The following is a 15,577-nucleotide window of genomic DNA, read 5'->3' on the forward strand; positions in this document are numbered from 1 at the left end:
TCTACATCGCTCTCTGTATAAACATGGAAATAGCCACACCGCTATCTGCATAAACATGGAAATATCTACAACGCCATCTGTAAAAACATGGTAATATCTACACAGTCATCTGTATAAATATGGAAATATCTACACCACCTTCTGTATAAACATGGAAATACCTACACAGCCATCTGTATAAACATGGAAATAACAACACCTCCATCTGTATAAACATGGAAATACCTACAATGCCATCGGTATACACATGGAAATCTCTACACAGCCATCTGTATAAACATGGAAATATCTACACCGCTACCTATATATATTTGGAAATACCTACACCGCTATCTGTATAAACATGGAAATATCTACACCGCTATCTGAATAAACATGGAAATATCCACACTGCCATCTGCATGAACTTGGAAATCACTACACCGCCATCTGTATAAACATGTAATTATCTCCACCGCTATCTGTATAAACATGGAAATATCTCCACCGCTATCTTTATAAACATGCAAATATCTACACCACTATCTCTATAAACATGGAAATATCTACAGCACTATCTGTATAAACATGGAAATACCTACACCGCTATCTGTATAAACATGGAAATATCTACATCACAAACTGTATAAACATGGAAATATCTACACTGTCATCTGTATAAACTTGGAAATAGCCACACCGCTATCTGTATATACATGGAAATATCTACACCGCCATCTGAATAAACATGGAAATATCTACACGGCTTTATGTATAATTATGGAAATATCTGCATCGCTATCTCTATAAACATGGAAATATCTACACAGCTATCTCTATAAACATGGAAATATCTCCACCGCTATCTGTATAAACATGGAAATATCGACACCGCTATCTGTATAAATATGGAAATATCTACAACGCTATCTACATAAACTTGGAAATATCTACATTGCTATCTGTATACATATGGAAATATCAAAACAGCCATCTCTGTAAACATGGAAATATCTACACCGCTATCGGTATAAACATGGGAATATCGACATGACTATCTCTATATACATGGTAATATCTACTCCGCCTTCTGTATAAACATGGAAATACCTACACAGTCATCTGTATAAAAATGGAAATACCTACACAGCCATCTGTATGAACATGGAAATACCAACACAGCCATCTGTATAAACATGGAAATATCTAAACCGCTCTCTCTATATACATGGAAATCCCTACACCACTATCTGTATAAACATGGAAATATCTACACTGCCATCTGTATAAACATGGAAATATCTACACCGCAATCTTTAAAAACATGGAAATATCTACACAGTCATGTGTATAAACATGGAATTATCTACACCTGCAAGTGTATAAACATGGAAAGGTCTGCAATGACATCTCTATACACATGGAAATATCTACACAGACATCTGTATAAACCTGGAAATATCTACACCGTTATCTCAATGAACATGGAAATACTTACACCACTTTCTGTATATACATGGAAATACCTACACGCCTATCTGTATAAACACGGAAATATTTACACCACCATCTGTATAAACATGGAAATATATCCACCGGTATCTTTATAAACATGGGAATATCTCCACCGCTATCTGTATAAACAAGGAAGTATCTCCACCGCTATCTGTAAACATGGAAATATCTACACCACTATCTGTATAAACTTGGAAATATCTACACGGCTATCTGCATAAACATGGAAATATCTACAAGGCTATCTGTATAAATATGGAAATATCTACACCGCTATCTCTATAAACATGGAAATCTCTACACAGCCATCTGTATAAACATGGAAATATCTACACCGCTATCTGTATAAACATGGAAATATCTACATGGCTATCTCTATATTCATGGTAATGTCTACACCGCACTCTGTATAACATGGAAATACCTACACAGTCATCTGTATAAACATGGAAATACCTACACTGCCATCTGTTTGCACATGGAAATATCTACACAGCCATCTGTATAAACATGGAAATATCTACACTGCTATCTCTATATACATGGAAATAACTATACCACTATCTGTATAATCATGGAAATATCTACACTGCCATCTGTTTGCACATGGAAATATCTACACAGCCATCTGTATAAACATGGAAATATCTACACTGCTATCTCTATATACATGGAAATAACTATACCACTATCTGTATAATCATGGAAATATCTACACTGCCATCTGTATAAACAAGGAAATATCTACACAGCCATCACTATAAACATGAAAATATCTACATCGCTATCTGTATAAACATGGAAATAGCCACACGGCTTTCTGTATAAACATGGTAATATCTACACTGCAATCTGTAAAAACATGGAAATATCTACACCGTCATCTGTATAAACATGGAAGTATTTACAACTCCAAGTGTATAAACATGGAAATTTCTGCACTGACATCTGTATACACATGGAAATATCTACACAGCCATCTGTAAACCTGGAAATATCTACACAGCTATCTCTATATATATGGAAAAACCTTCACCGCTATCTATATAAACATGGAAATATCTATACCGCCATCTGTATAAACATAGAAATATCTACACCGCCATTTGTATGAAATTGGAAATCCCAACACCGCCATCTGTATAAACATGGAAATATCTCCACCGCTATCTGTATAAATATGGAAATATCTCCACCGCAATCTCTATTAACATGGAAATATCCACACCGCTATCTGTATAAACATGGTATTAACTACACCGCTATCTGTATAAACATGGAAATATCTACATCGCTATCTGTGTAAACATGGAAATATCTACACTGCCATCTGTATAAACATGGAAATAGCCACACCGCTGTCTGTATAAACATGGAAATATCTACACCGCCATCTGAATGAACATGGAAATATCTACACGGCTATCTGTGTAAATATGGAAATATCTACACCGCTTTCTCTATAAACATGGAAATATCTACACCGCTATCTGTATAAACTTGGAAATATCTACACCGCTGTCTGTATACATATGGAAATATCTACACCGCCATCTCTATAAACATGGAAATGTCTACACCGCTTTCTGTATAAACATGGAAATATCTACATGGCTATCTCTATATACATGGAAATATCTACACTGCCATCTGTTTAAACTTGGAAATACCTATACAGTCGTCTGAATAAACATGGAAATATTTACAACACTGTCTGTATAAACATGGAAATATCTACACAGCCATGTGTATAAACATGGAAATACCTACACCGCCATCTCTATAAACCTGTAAATATCTACATCGCTATCTGTATAAACATGGAAATAGCCAACCCGCTATCTGTATAAACCTGGAAATATCTACACCGCCAAGTGTAAAAACGTGGAAATATCTACACCTCCATCTGTATATACATGTAAATATCTACACTGCCATCTGTATACACATGGAAATATCTACACAGCCATTTGTATAAACCTGGAAATATCTACACCGCTATCTTTATAAACATGGAAATAACTACACCGCTATCTGTATAAACATGGAAATATCTCCACCGTTTTCTGTATAAACATGGAAATAACTAAACCGCTGTCTGTATAAACTTGGAAATATCTACATCGCTATCTGCAGAAACACGGAATCACCTACACTGCCATCTGTATAAACATAGAAATAGCCACACCACTATCCCTATAAACATGGAAGTATCTACACTGCCATCTGAATAAACAAGGGAATAGCTTCATGACTATCTGTATAAATATGGAAAATCTACACCGCTATCTGTGTAAACATGGAAATATCTACATGGCTATCTCTATGAACATGGAAATAGCTACACCGCTATCTGTATAAACATGGAAATATTTACACCGATATCTGTATAAACTTGGAAATATGTACACCGCCATCTCTATGAACATGGAAATGTATCCTCCGCTATCTGTATAAAGATGGAAATATCTCCACCGCTATCTATATAAACATGGAATTTAGTACACCGCTATCTGTATAATCATGGAAATATCTACACCGCCATCTGTAAAAACATGGAAATATCTACACAGTCATCTGTATAAACATGGAAGTATCTACACCTCCATCTGTATAAACATGGAAATATCTACACTGCCATCTGTATACACATGGAAATATCTACACAGCCATCTGCGTAAACCTGGAAATATCTACAAAGCTATCTCTATATACATGGAAATATCTACACCGCTATCTGAATAAACATGGAAATATCTACACCGCTATCTGTATAACCATGGAAATATCTACCCCGCTATCTGTATAAACTTGGAAATATCTACACCGGCATCTAAATAAACATAGAAATATATCCACCACAATCTGTATAAACATGGAAATATCTCCACCGCTATCTGTATAAATATGTAAATATCTCCACCGCTATCTGTATAAATATGGAAATATCTACACCGCTATCTGTATAAACATGGAAATATCTACAGCGCTATCTGCATAAACATGGAAATATCTACACTGCCATCTGTATAAACATGGAAATAGCCACACCGCTATCTGTATAAACATGGAAGTATCTACACCGCCATCTGAATAAACATGGACTTATCTACGTGGCTATCTATATAAATATGGAAATATCTACATCGCTATCTCTATAAACATGGAAATATCTACACAGCTATCTCTATAAACATGGAAATATCTGCACCACAATTTGCATAAATATGGAAATATCTACACCGCCCTCTGTATAAACATGGAAATATATACACCACCATCTGTATAAACATGGAAATGACTACACCGATATTTCCATAAACATGGAAGTATCTACACCGCTATCAGTATTAACATGGAAATTTCTACAATGCTATCTGTATAAATATGGAAATATCTACACAGCCATCTCTATAAACATGGAAATATCTACATCGCTATCTGTATAAACAAGAAAATATGCACACCGATATCTGTATAAACATGGAAATATGTACACCGCCATCTGTAAAAAATGGAAATAACTACACCGTCATCTGTATAAACATCTAAGAATCTACACCTCGATCGGTAAAAACATGGAAATATCTACATGGCTGTCTCTATATACATGGAAATATCTACACAGCCATCTGTATAAACATGGAAATACCCACACAGTCGTCTGTATAAACATGGAAATATCTACACCACTATCTGTAAAAACATGGAAATATCTACCCTGCCATCTGAATAAACATGGAAATATCTACACAGCCATCTCTATAAACCTGGAAATATGTACATCGGTATCTGTATAAACATGGAAATAGCCACACCGCTATCAGTATAAACATGGAAATATCTACACCGCCATCTGTAAAAACATGGTAATATCTACACAGTCATCTGTATAAATATGGAAATATCTACACCACCATCTGTAAAAACATGGAAATACCTACACTGCCATCTGTATACACATGGAGATAACTACACCTCCATCTGTATCAACATGGAAATACCTACACTGCCATCTGTATACACATGGAAATAACTACACAGCCTTCTGTATAAACATGGAAATATCTTCACCGCTACCTATATATAATTGGAAATACCTACACCCCTATCTGTATAAACATGGAAATATCTACACCTCTATCTGTAAAAACATGGAAATATCTCCACCGCCATCTGTATGAACTTGGAAATCTCTACACCGCCATCTGTATATACATGTAATTATCTCCACCGCTATCTGTATAAACATGGAAATATCTCCACCGCTATCTTTATAAACATGCAAATATCTACACCGCTATCTCTATAAACATGGAAATATCTACACCGCTATCTGTATAAACATAGAAATATATACACCGCTAACTGTATAAACATGGAAATATCTACAACACAATCAGTATAAACATGGAAATATCTACACTGCCATCTGTTTAAACTTGGAAATAGCCACACCGCTATCTGTATATACAAGGAAATATCTACACCGCCATCTGAATAAACATGGAAATATCTACACGGATTTATGTATAAATATGGAAATGTCTGCATCGCTATCTCTATAAACATGGGAATTTCTACACAGCTATCTCTATAAACATGGAAATACCTCCACCTCTATCTGTATAAACATGGAAATATCTACACGGCTATCTGTATAAATATGGAAATATCTACAACGATATCTGCATAAACTTGGAAATATCTACACTGCTATCTGTACACATGTGGAAATATCTAAACCGCCATCTCTGTAAACATGGAAATGTCTACACCGCTATCTCTATAAACATGGAAATATCGACATGGCTATCTCTATATACATGGTAATATCTACTCCGCCTTCTGTATAAACATGGAAATATCTTCACAGTCATCTGCATAAACATGGAAATAAATACACTGCTGTCTGTATAAACATGGAAATATCTACAATGCAATCTGCATAAACACGGAAACACCTACACTGCCATCAGTATAAAGATGGAAATAGCCACACCGCTATCCGTATAAACATGGAAGTATCTACACCGCCATCTGAATAAACACGGGAATAGCTACATGACTATCTGTATAAACATGGAAATATCTACACCGCTATCTCTATAAACATGGAAATATCTACACAACTATCTCTATAACCATGGAAATATCTACACCGCCATCTGTATAAACATGGAAATATCTACATGGCTATCTCTATATACATGGAAATATCTACACCGCCATCTGTATAAACATGGAAATACATACACAGTCGTCTACATAAACATGGAAATATCTACACCACTATCTGTAAACATTGAAATATCTACACTGCCATATGTATAAACATGGATATATCTACACAGCCATCTCTATAAACCTGGAAATACCTACATCGCTATCTGTATAAACAAGGAAATAGCCACACCGCTATCTCTATATACACGGAAGTTTCTACACCGCCTCCTGAATAAACATTGAAATATCTACAAGGCTATCTGTAAATATGGAAATATCTACACCGCTATCTCTATAAACATGGAAATATCTACAACGCTATCTGTATAAACATGGAAATATCTACACCGCCATCTGTACAAACATGGAAATATATACACAGTCATCTGTATAAACATGGAAATAACTACAGTGCTATCTGTATTAACATGGAAATATCTACACCGCTATCTGTATAAACATGGATATATCTTCACCACTATCTGTATAAATATGGAAAAACCTACACCGATATCTGTATAAACTTGGAAATGTCTACACTGCTATCTGTGTAAATATGGAAATATCTACACCGCTATATCTATAAACATGGAAATGTCTACAGCGCTATCTGTAGAAACACGGAAATATCTACATGGCTATCTCTATAAACATGGAAATATCTACACTGCCATCTGTATAAACATGGAAATTTCCATACAGTCATCCCTATAAACATGGAAATATCTACATCGCTATCTGTATAAACATGGAAATAACCACACCGCTATCTGTATAAACATGGAAACACCTACATCGCCATCTGTAAAAACATGGAAATATCTGCACAGCCATCTGAATAAACATGGAAATATCTACAGAGCCATATGTATAAAAATGGAAATATCTCCACCGCTATCTGTATAAACATGGAAATATCTACATCGCTATCTGTATAAACATGGAAATATCTACACCGCTACATGTATAAACATGGAAATATCTACACCGCTATCTGTATGAACATGGAAATATCTACATCGCCATCTATATGAAGTTGGAAATAAATACACAGCCACCTGTATAAACATGGAAATATCTACACCGCTAACTCTATATTCATGGAAATACCTACACCGCTATCTGTATAAACATGGAAATATCTACACCGCTTTCTCTATAAACATGGAAATATCTACACCACCATCTATGTGAACTTGGATATCTCTACACCGCCATCTGTATAAACATGGAAATATCTCCTCCGATATCTGTATAAACATGGAAATATCTACAACGCTATCTCTATATACATGGAAATATCTACACCGCTATCTGTATAAACATGGAAATACCTACACTCTTATCTGTATAAACATGGAAATATCTTCATCGCTATCTGTATAAGCATGGAAATATCTACACTGCCATGTATATAAACATGGAAATAGCCACACAGCTATCTGTATGAACATGGAAATAACTGCACTGCCATCTGAATAATCATGGAAATGTCTACACGGCTATCTGTTTAAATATGGAAATATCTACACCGCTCTCTCTGTAAACATGGAAATATCTACGCAGCTATATGTATAAACATGGAAATATCTACACCTCCATCTGTATAAACATGGAAATATCTACACTGTCATCTGTATACTCATGGATATAACTACACAGCCAGCAGTATAAACATGGAAATATCTACACCGCTATCTCTATAAACATGGAAATAACTACACCGCTATCTCTGTAAACAAGGAAATATCTACACTGCCATCTGTATAAACATGGAAATATCTACACAGCCATCTCTATAAACATGGAAATAACTACATCGCTATCTGTATAAACATGGAAATAGCCACAGTGCTATCTGTATAAACATGGAAATATCTACACCGCCATCTGTATAAACATGGAAGTATCTACACCTCCATCTGTATAAACATGGAAATATCTACCATGCCATCTGTATACACATGGAAATATCTACACAGCCATCTGTATAAACCTGGAAATATCTACAATGCTATCTCTATTAACTTGGAAATACCTACAGCGCTAACTGTATAAACATGGAAATAACTACACCGCTATCTGTGTAAACATGGAAATATCTACACCTCTATCTGTATAAACGTGGAAATATCTTCACCGCCATCTCTATGAACATGGAAATATATACTCCGCTATCTGTATAAAGATGGAAATATCTCCACTGCTATTTATATAAACATGGAAATTACTACACCGCTATCTGTATAAACATGGAAATATCTACACCGCTATCTGTATAAACTTGGAAATATCTACACCGCAATCGGTATACATATGGAAATATCTACACTGCCATATCTATAAACATGGAAATGTCTACACCGCTATCTGTATAAACATGGAAATATCTACATGGCTATCTCTATATACATGGAAATATCTACACCGCCATCTGTTTAAACGTGGAAATATCAACTCAGTCGTCTGTATAAACATGAAAATACCTACACAGCCGTCTCTATAAATCTGGAAATATCTACATCGCTATCTGTATAAACATGGAAATAGCCACACCGCTATCTGCATAAACCTGGAAATATCTACACCGCCATGTGTAAAAACATGGAAATATCTACACCGCCAACTGTATGAACATGGAAATATTTGCACTGCGATCTGTATGCACATGGAATTATCTACATAGCCATCTGTATAAACCTGGAAATATCTACACCGCTATCTTTATAAACATGGAAATAACTACACCGCTATCTGTATAAACATGGAAATATCTCCGCCGCTTTCTGTATAAACATAGAAATAACTACACCGCTGTCAGTATAAACGTGGAAATATCTACATCGCTATCTGCATAAACACGGAAATACCTACACTGCCATGTGTATAAACATGGAAATATCCACAACGCAATCCGTATAAACATGGAAGTATCTACACAGCCATCTGAATAAACCTGGGAATATCTACACGAATATCTGTATAAATATGGAAATATCTACACCGCTATCTTTAAAAACATGGAAATATCTACACAACTATTTCTATAAACATGGAAATATCTACACTGCCATCTGTATAAACTTGGAAATATCTACACCGCCATCTCTATAAACATGGAACTATATACACCACCATCTGCATAAACATGGAAATAACTACACCGCTATCTGTATAAACATGGAAATAACTACACTGCTATCTGTATAAACATGGAAATATCTACAACGCTTTCTGTATAAATATGGAAATATCTACACCGCTATCTGTATAAACATGGAAATGTCTACACTGCTATCTGTATAAACATGGAAATATCTACATGGGTATCTCTATAAACATAGAATTATATACTCAGACATCTCTATGAACATGGAAGTAACATCGCTATCTGTATAAACATGGAAATAGGCAAACCGCTATCTGTATAAACATGGAAATAACTTCACTGCCATTTGTAAAAACATGGAAATATCTAAACAGCCATCTCTATAATCATGCAAATATCTACATTGCTATCTGTATAAACATGGAACTATCCACATCGCTATCTTTATAAACATGGAAATATCTACTCCGCCATCTGTAAAAACATGGAAATATCTACAAAGTCATCTGTATAAACATAGAAATATCTACAACTCCATCTGTATAAACATGGAAACATCTACACTGCCATCTGTATTCACATGGAATTATCTACACAGACATCTCTATAAACATGGAAATACCAACACCGCTATCTGTATAAACTTGGAAATATGTACACCGCCATCTCTATAAACATGGAAATACCTCCACCACTATCTGTATAAACATGGAAATATCTCCACTGCTATCTCTATAAACATGTAAATACCTACACCGCTATCTGTATAAACATGGAAATATATACACCGCTATCTGTATAAACTTGGAGATACCTACACCGCTATCTGTATAAATATGGAAATATCTACACCGCTATCTCTATAAACATGGAAATGTCTACACGGCTATCTGTATAGACATGAAAATATCTACATTGATATCTCTATAAACATGGACATATCTACACCGCCATCTGTATATACATGGAAATACCTGCACAGTCATCTGTATAAACATGGAAATATCTACACCACTATCTGTATAAACATGGAAATATCTACACAGCCATCTGTATAAACATGGAAATATCTACATAGCCATCTCTATAAACATGGAAATATCTACATCGCTATCTGCATAAACTCGGAAATAGCCATAGTGCTATCTGTATAAACATGGAAATATCTACACCGCCATCTGTATAAACATGGAAGTATCTACACTTCCATCTGTATACATATGGAAATATCTACACAGCCATCTGTATAAACCTGGAAATATCTACAATGCTATCTCTATGAACATGGAAATACCTACAACGCTATCTGTATAAACACGGAAATATCTACACCGCTATCTGTATAAACGTGGAAATATCTACACCGTCATCTCTATGAACATGGAAGTATATCCTCCGCTATCTCTATAAAGGTGGAAATATCTCCACCGCTATCTACATAAACATGGAAATTACTACACCGCTATCTATATAAACATGGAAATACCTACATCGCTATCTGTATAAACATGGAAATATCTACACCGCCACCTGTATAAACATGGAAATATCTGCACCGCTATCTGTATAAACATGGAAATATCTACATCGCCATCTATATGAACTTGGAAATAAATACATCGCCATCTGTATAAACATGGAAATATCTCCACCGCTACCTCTATAAACATGGAAATATCTCCACCGCTATCTGTATAAGCAAGGAAATACCTACAACGCTTTCTGTATAAACATGGAAATATCTACACCGCTATCTCTATAAACATGGAAATATGTACACCACTATCTGTATAAACATGGAAATATCTACATTGCTATCTGTATAAACATGGAAATATCTACACTGCCATCTGTATAAACATGGAAATAGCCACACTGCTATCTGTATAAACATGGAAATATCTACACCGCAATCTGAATAAACATGGAAATATCTACATGGTTATCTGTATAAATATGGAAATATCTACACCGCTATCTCCATAAACATGGAAATATATACACACCTATCTGTATAAAGATGGAAATATCTGCACCGCTATGTGTATAAACATGGAAATATCTACACCGCTATCTGTATAAACATGGAAATATCTAGACCGCCATCTGTATAAACATGGAGATATCTACACAGCCGTCTGTAAAAAGATGGAAATATCTACACCACGTTCTGTATAAACATGGAACTATCTACAACGCTACCTGTATAAACATGGAAATATCTACACCGGTATCTGTATAAACATGGAAATATCTACACCACGATCTGTATCAACATGGAAATATCTACACCGCTATGTGTATAAACATGGAAATATCTACACCGCTATCTGTATAAACATGGAAATATCTACACCGCTATCTGTATAAACATAGAAATATCTAAATGGCTATTTCTATAAACATGGAAATACCTACACCGCCATCTGTTGAAATTTGGAAATACCTACACAGTCTTCTGTATAAACATAGAAATGTGTACACCACCATCTTTATAAACATGGAAATATCTACACTGCAATCTGTATAAACATGGAAATATCTACACAGCCATCTCTATAATCATGGAAATATCTACACAGCCATCTCTATAAACATGGAAATATCTACACCGCTATCTTTATAAACATGGAAATATCTACACCGCTATCTGTATAAACATGGAAATATCTACACCGCCATGTGTACTAACATGGAAATATCTACACCGTCATCTGTATAAACATGGAAGTATAACACCGCTATCTGTATAAACATGGAAATATCTACACCGCTATCTCTGTAAACATGGAAATATCGGCACCGCTATCTGGATAAACATGGAAATATCTACACCGCTATCCCTGTAAACATGGAAATATCTACAGCGCTATCTCTGTAGACATAGAAATATCTACACCGCCATCTGTATAAAGAAGGAAATATCTACACAGTCATCTGTATAAACATGGAAATATCTACACAGCCGTCAGTATAAACATGGAAACATCTACACCGCTATCTCTGTACACATGGAAATAGCTACACGGCTATCTCTATAAACATGGACATATCTACACTGCAATCTCTATAAACATGGAAATATCTACACCGCCAACTCTATAATCATGAAAGTATCTACACAGCCATTTCCATAAACATGTTATTATCTACACCGCAATCAGTGTAAACTTGGAAATACCTACACCGCTATCTGTATTAACATGGAAATATCTACACTGCCATCTGTATAAATATGGAAATATCTACACCGTGATCTGTATAAACATGGAAATATCTACACCGCTACCTGTATAAACATGGAAATATCTACACCGGTATCTGTATAAACATGGGAATATCTACACTACGATCTGTATAAACAGGGAAATATCTACATGGCTATCTCTATAAACATGGAAATATCTACACCGCCATCTGTATAAACTTGGAAATACCTGCACAGTCTTTTGTATAAACATGGAAATATCTACACCACCATCTGTATAAACACGGAAATATCTACACTGACATCTGTAAACATGGAAATATCTACACAGCCATCACTATAGACATGGAAATATCTACACCACTGTCTCTATAAACATGGAAATATCTACACCACCATCTCCATAAACATGAAAATATCTGCACTCCCATCTCCATAAACATGGAAATATCTACACCGCTCTCAGTATAAACTTGGAAATATCTACACCGCTATCTGTATAAACATGGAATTATCTACACCATGATCTGTACAAACATGTAAATAACTACACCACTATCTGTAGAAACATGGAAATATGTACAACGCTATCTGTATAAACATGGAATTATCTACACCGCTATCTGTGTAAACATGGACATAACTACACAGTCATCTGTATAAATATGGAAATAGCTACACCACCATCTGTATAAACATGGAAATATCTACATTGCCATGTGTATAAACCTGGATATATCTACACAGCAACCTCTATGAACATGGAAATAACTACACCGCTATCTATAGAAACATGGAAATAACTACACCGCAATCTGTATAAACATGTAAATATCTACACTGCTACATCAATATGCATGGAAATGTCTACACCGCTATCTGTATAAACATGGAAATATCTACATGGCTATCTCTATAAACATGGAAATATCTACACCGCCATCTGCATAAACATGGAAGCAGCTGCACTCATCTGTATAAACATGGAAATGTCTACACCGCTTTCTTTATAAACATGGAAATATCTACACAGCCATCTCTATAACCATGGAAATATCTACACCACTAACTGTATAAACATGGAAATAGCCACACCGCTATCCGTGTAAACATGGAAATATCTATACCGCCATCTGTAAAAACATGGAAATATCTTCACCAACATCTGTATAAACATGGAAATATCTACACCACCATCTGTATAAACATCGAAATATCTACAAAGCTATCTGTATAAATATGCAAATATATACAACGCTATCTCTATAAACGTGGAAATATCTACACCGCTATATGCATAAACTTTTAAATATCTACACTGAAATCTGCATAAACGTGGAAATGTATACACCGTTATCTCTGTAAACGTGGAAATATCTGCACAAATTTCTGTGTTAACGTGGAAATATGTACACCGCTATCTCTATAATCATGGAAATATCAACACCACCATCAGTATAATCATGGAAATATATATACTGCCATCTGTATAAACATGGAAATATCTACACCGCCATCTGTAAAAACATGGAAATATCTACACAGACATCTGTATAAACATGGAAATATCTTCACGTCCTTCAGTATAAACTTGGAAATATCTACACTGCCATCTGTATACCCATGGAAAAATCTACACAGCCATCAGTATAAACATGGAAATATCTATACCGCTATCTCTGTAAACGTGGAAATTTCTAAACCGCTATCTGTATAAACTTGGAAATATCTACACCACTATCTGTATAAACATGGAAATATCAACACGGCTATCTGTATAAACTTGGAAATATCTACACCGCTATCTGTATAAACATGAAAATATCTACACCGCCAAATGTATAAACATGGAAATATCTCCACCGCTATCTGAATATACATGGAAATAACTCCACCGCCATTTGAATAAACATGGAAATATCAACACCACTATCTGTATAGGCATGGAAATATATACACCACTATCTGTATAAGCATGGAAATATCTACAACGCTATCTGTATAAACATGAAAATATTTACACCGCTATCTGTATAAACATGGAAATATCTACAACGCCATATGTATAAAAATGGAAATATTTACACAGTCATCTCTATAAACATTTAAGTATCTACAACACCATCTCTGTAAACATGGAAATGTCTACACAGCCATCTGTATTCACCTGCAAATATCTACAAAGCCATCTGTATAAACATGGAAATATATACACCGCTATCTCTATACACATGGAAATACCTACACCTCTATCTCTATAAACATGGAAATATCTACACGGCCATCTCTATAAACATGGAAGTATCTACACCACCATCTCTATAAACACGAAAGTATCTACAGCGCCATCTCCATTAACATGGAACTATCTATACCACTGTCTGAGTAAACGTGGAAATATCTACACCGCTACCTGTATAAACGTGGAAATATCAAGACCGCTCTCTGTATAAACATGGAAATATCTACACCGCCATCTGTATAAACATGGAAATATCTAAACCAGTGTCTCTATTAACATGGAAATACCTACACCACCA

Source organism: Pan paniscus, chromosome 5 (assembly GCF_029289425.2).
Source record: "Pan paniscus chromosome 5, NHGRI_mPanPan1-v2.0_pri, whole genome shotgun sequence".
Classification (NCBI taxonomy): Eukaryota; Metazoa; Chordata; class Mammalia; order Primates; family Hominidae; genus Pan; species Pan paniscus.